Here is a 5,867-nt window from a genome sequence, read left to right on the forward strand (position 1 = left end):
CTTGTTTGTGTTTAATTGTTGTACGGTTTTACTTCCCCAACAATCCATGTTAAAATAAGAGGCAAAATTATAAATAAAATATTAGAAATCTTGAATTTTTTTGTTTGGTTTTTATCATAAAAATATGCATATTTATAAATGCTAAACAATCAATTATTAGTTTTAAAATTAATGAAAAAATTAGTTCATGATTGATATATCATCAAAAATTATCTTGATGAGGCTCGAATCTCGAGAAAAATCAGGTTGGAAGTTTCAAAAATTAAATCGGGACCATCTGAACTCCGATTTCAGCGAACTTATAGTCAAGCTGAGCGTCTCAAAAATGTGAACCCAACGACACCAAAATCAACTCAATCCGAGCCCAAATGAGTCCGATTAGAAGACTTGAAGCATTATTGGAAGATTCAAACCACAATTTGGATTACCAAACGATTTTCAAACATGACATGCTTATAGTCAAATTGAGCGGCTCGACAAGAGAAATCCAACGAGCCCAAGATCACGAAATTCCGATATCATTAAGACCTTAAAATATCTGACAAACGGATCAGTGGACCACAATCAAGGAATTCAATATTGGTCGTCCATTCAAACCACTCATCATTTGCCCGCAACAATGATAACAAAAAAAAGGAAGACGAATGAGCATTATAAATTGTTGAGGTGGACGATCATATTGTGATTGAAAAAAAAAAAATCAATAATCCCACTCAAGGCGCCCACTAAACAAAATTCATCTACTTATTTAGTAAAGTCGCCAGCTTGCTGAGTAAGTTGTCAGCTTACTAGAAGAAAACATTGATTTGTCAGATAAAATCATCAGCTTGTTGAAATAAATGTTGGCGAGTTCACAATGATTTTAATGAAGTTGGAAATAATTATAATAAACTTATTATGAATCGGACTAGTTCACTATGATTTTGACAAGTTTGATATGGTTTTGTTGAATTCACTGTGACTCTAATGAATTCAATGCAATTGCGAACCAATTTTTACTCTTCTTGCTCGGCTAGATCGCTTGAACTTCGAAGTAGATAGACTTGGTGTAGCAGCCCAAACTCTTAACAATCGAGTTATCATCCTCTTTGGCCTAAGAGCCTCATGGTTTTATCTTGTTGGTCTAACTTCCCAGCAGGTTAACCATCCTAGAATTGCTCTGGAACGAGTATGCTTAATTGCGGAGTTTCTTACGAAAATTCTAGCCATTGCATCAAAAGACGACTCGATGTTTAAGAATTTAGCTTCTTTTACTTAGGAAGTTTCACACTTTGAACCTATCTACGAAAATTTTGGGTAAACTGATACAATTGAGAAAAAGTTAGCCAGTTGACATCCATGAAAAATGAGACTGCCACTTCCAACAGCAATATGAAAGAGGAAAAGATAAGTTATTTGATTGTAATTAATAATATATCCGACTGAATGGGAAGGAATACCGCATTAATTCTTACTATAAGACTACATTGCTTTCCAAACCATCTGTTACTCGAAATAAACAGCTGAGTTAGGACTTTGCCCAACTCCTTAGCCGCACATTGTTATGCGTCATCCCTACCATCATCATTCCGTCAGTTTCAGTAAGCTATATATGCTAACGCTGTCATTTTCGAAGAGTGGTGATAAGCCATTCGGGGAACTAATATTGCTGCAAAAGTCAATTTTCCAAACCAAGATACTTTGCGTGATCCAGTTAGACGTTCTAGATTGTTTACATTGCCCCACCGCCAAGGGATTCAATAGATGCTGCTCAGGCCTTTTTTTTTTTTTTTAAGCTACATATACATCACATATATAAGAACACGAGAATTTTCATTTAATAGCCTCAAATCAAGGTGGGTTTCGCATGTTGCTTAGCTCATTTCATTCATCAACCACAGCAACAACATCAAGTCTTTGTGTTCGTTTGGGACAATTTTTTTATTATTTTATAAAGTAATTTTTTAGTACAAAAGTTTCAATTTTAAAAAAATTTTGAACTATAAAATTACTTTAAAAATTTTCTAAAAAAGTTGACACAAAAGAAACCTTTATCCCACTCCATGGGGTAGACTGCATTAATCTTTTTTCTCCATTGTGTCATAAGCAAGGACGGAGCTATAGTGAGGGCCTTGGGGGCATGAGCCCCCACTAACCCAAATGCCCATAAAACCCCACCCCCTATGTGTAACCCAAAATAGCTGGCCCAACTTATAAAAAAAAAAACCCAACAAATCAGGTTCAATCTATAATAAAAACCCACCTTGCATCTCAATCTCAGCTGAACCTTGGGCAAGAAATCCAACGACTTGATCTCCATCCACCCACCAAGGAAGAACTGATGTAGTGATCACTATTTTTTATTGAAATTGTAAAGCCTACAACAACAACAATAACAACATCAAGCCTTTCTCCCACTACGTGGGGTCGGCTACATGAATCCTTTTTCTCCATTGTGTCCTATTAAAAATCAAATTCTCGTTTAAATAAATAGTATAAAAAATAAAGAGTTTTTTGAAAATAAATAGTAATATTCTTTGAAAGATCAAAACATTCTTTTACTGCAAACTATTAATTAAAAAGGTAAAAGAATTATCCAAAAAGATTAGATTATTTTAAAAATTATTAATTTGTGCCTCCATTAATAAGATTTTCTAGCTCCGACCCCGATTAAGAATCAAGATAATTTCTTTGTAGCCTGGAATGACGCAAACCCTAGCTTTTTAACGAGGAGAACAACGACGCTGCAGAGAAAATATGCCCATCGGAGAAGGCGCGCATCGGAGCGACCCGGCTTTTCCGTCATTTATCCCCTTCGAAACCGCGGAAAGCAGTGAGCCGCAGCGGACCGCGGGACGCAATCAAAGGTCGCGAGAAGCAGCGGCGGGCCGCAGAAATTTTCCTAACTTTGTTCTACCGCAATGTCCCAAACGAGCACTTAATAAATTTTTATAAAGCAAAGCAAGCCTGAAGCCGTCCCAAACGCACCCGAAGTCTAAGATTTCATTTGGGGCAACTTTCAATCATAAGTGGATTCAAAGACCCTTTACTGTGTTGTGTTAATTTGATACTAAATTAGTTTCCCATTCAAGCAAGTAATTGAATGGTTTGGTGTTTTTTTTAAATGTTGACTATCTTTTGGGATGATATTCTGATTAAAAAATTATCAGGATTAAATTAAAAATTATTAAATTTATTTTTAATTTACATATAAATAATTTATATTATGCCGATATTACAATGGATCTAATAATTTATGATTGGATGGCGTAGCTCTTGGGCTAATCCAGTTAGATTGCTAACGCTTTATCTTACCCGGGCTTGCAATTAGTGGTGGCTTTATGTTGATGGCTCGATGCAGCTACTACATTATAGGAATTTATCAGAAGAGTATTTTGATGGTGATGGATTAATGTTTCAACGGTTTGATTGAAAAGAATAATTCTGAGAAGAGTTGAAGCCCCTAGATGGACCAACTATACTGTTCCATCATTCTTGTATGAATCAAATTATCTTTCTTAGAGGAGCATTTGAGATGAACAGCTCATGAAACAATGGAGAATTGAATGCAAAATAGCTTTAATGAAAATACATCATTTCAAAATTGATTTATAAATCAAGCACATGTTAGCATGATAAGACGTTATTAGTAGAGGTGTCAATACTTGACACGACCCGAAACTCCACCATGAAAAGTCCGGATTCGGGTCAACCCGTTTACCAAATGGCCCGGGTTTTAATTTAAAAAATTGACCTGTTTTAATAATCGGGACGAGTTCGGTTTGACCCAGAAACCTGGAGATGATCCCACTTCAAACTGGTTAATTTTAAATAAACCCTAGGTATAATTAAACCTCGTGGTTTGGCTTGGTTTCCTAGGGTTGTTCACTCGTTCTCGAGATTTCGTTTCCTTCTTGGTTGTGACCCTTGCTCATTTCCTCAGAAAAAAAGTCGTTAGTAGCCATCACTTTACTTGAGACACCTCTGTTATTTCAGATTTTAAGTTATTTCGATTGGTTTTTTAAAAACATATTTCTTTTATAGTTATGATTGATCATGAACTATCCTGAACTTGACAATGCTATGGAAAATATCATGGCCCTAAAGGGTGAATAAAATCCAACTGAAGAAGGTGATAGTTCAGTGACCATGAATAATCCTGTTGGCCATTGAGAATTGAAGGGAATTGTTATTGCAATTTGCAATTGTGTTGTAAGATTAACTTATAATTCTTGGCTTTCCATGGCTACTTCCTAGTCTAGCCATCATTGACAATCTTCTTGGTTAATTACTTAATTTGATGCACTAGCTTCACTATTAGTTTTGTTTGATTGTTCCATTTTCCTTGACAAAGTTAGGTTTTTATTTTAATTTTAGTATATTATGTTATGAATTATGTTGGAATAATCATGTTTGCTAGTTACTAGCTAGGTTCGGTTATGCTGGTTGTTGGGTTTGGTTGTAGTTGTGGTTGTGGTTGTGTTTGCTACTATGCTAGTTGTTGGCTGCTGGCTCTGGGTGTGGACCACACTGATGTTTCCTGGCTTGTCGTAGCTTGTTGGTTGCTTATTATCTATTCCTCCACTAATTCTGCGGAATTTATGATTATTTTATCAGGCTTATTGTTCTGTGCTAAATGCTAAACCCTGAACAATCTAAAGTAATATCTAGTGTAGTCTGAATTGAACTACTGCTATTGATAATTTCTTGATATGTTGGAATAATGGATTTGATTTATTTGAACTCTTTTGCTTTTGCTAGATATATTTAGATATTTGTCTTTACTCTGATAATTTTCTTTTAATAAAGTGATTATGAGAAACCTCCTAAAGTGTGAATTCTTTTGGGATAAATGCAATCAGGTGGCTTTTGTGTTCTCTTAGACCGAGCAAATACTTTATAATTAAGCAGATACTACCACCTAAGCTAATACAATTATCGCTTTGGATGGTACTCCCTTAATATTCTTTACTAAATTGCATTTTATTGATTTTAATACTTGATGAATGATTTGGAGGTGTAAGCTGAGCTCTATAAATCATAAATGATAATCAAGCTTTTTATGTTATGACAATTACACAATTTTAGCATTTTAAAGTAGATTAAATAGAAACAATTTATTTGATATATTTTTTTATTTTTTATAAATGTAATTTGTAATTTGTGTTTGTATAACATATAAATGTAATGTATATTAGTAACATTAATCATTCAATTACACTATATTCTATACTCTATATATTCTTGATAGTAAGATTTTTCCATTTATTGTTATTCAAATCATTTTAATTGAATTAGTTAAATACATCTGAAGTAGCAAAAAATGAGAAAAAAAGGGCTGACGGGTCATTTAATTACACAATTTATTTAATGTTCAAAGGTTCACAAATTAAAGCCAATAACTTTGCAAAGCGTCAGCATAAGCTATAGAGAAAGAAAAAGTAGACCATTCTCTTTGATTTACAAAGGATCCATTTGAGATTATTAAAGTTTTTTACAAAGAATATAATTCGGAAGCTTCCTCCGCCTAACTCCGTTAGCAGTCATTTTACCAACTTTGCGTGCTACCAAACAGTCTTAAGGAATTTTTTGCTTAGGTGGACCAAAGGCTTGACATTTCATGCGCGGTCTTTGTTATTTTTTCAAAGGGAATTGAGCTCTAGAGATTATTGCACAATATAGAAGATTGTCAAACAAGCAAGATAGATAGGCAAGCTAATTTATGAATGAAATATACATTATAAGATAATAAAAATGGATAATTATGATGAAATGCATATGAATTATTAAATTTATTAATATTTTAAAATAAATAAAAATGTTTATTTTTTCAACATGTATTTGAGCTTGTATAATTCTCAAAATTATTTATTTTTATCTATTTTAAC

This window comes from Dendrobium catenatum, unplaced genomic scaffold (assembly GCF_001605985.2).
Source record: "Dendrobium catenatum unplaced genomic scaffold, ASM160598v2 fragScaff_scaffold_1199, whole genome shotgun sequence".
NCBI lineage: Eukaryota > Viridiplantae > Streptophyta > Magnoliopsida > Asparagales > Orchidaceae > Dendrobium > Dendrobium catenatum.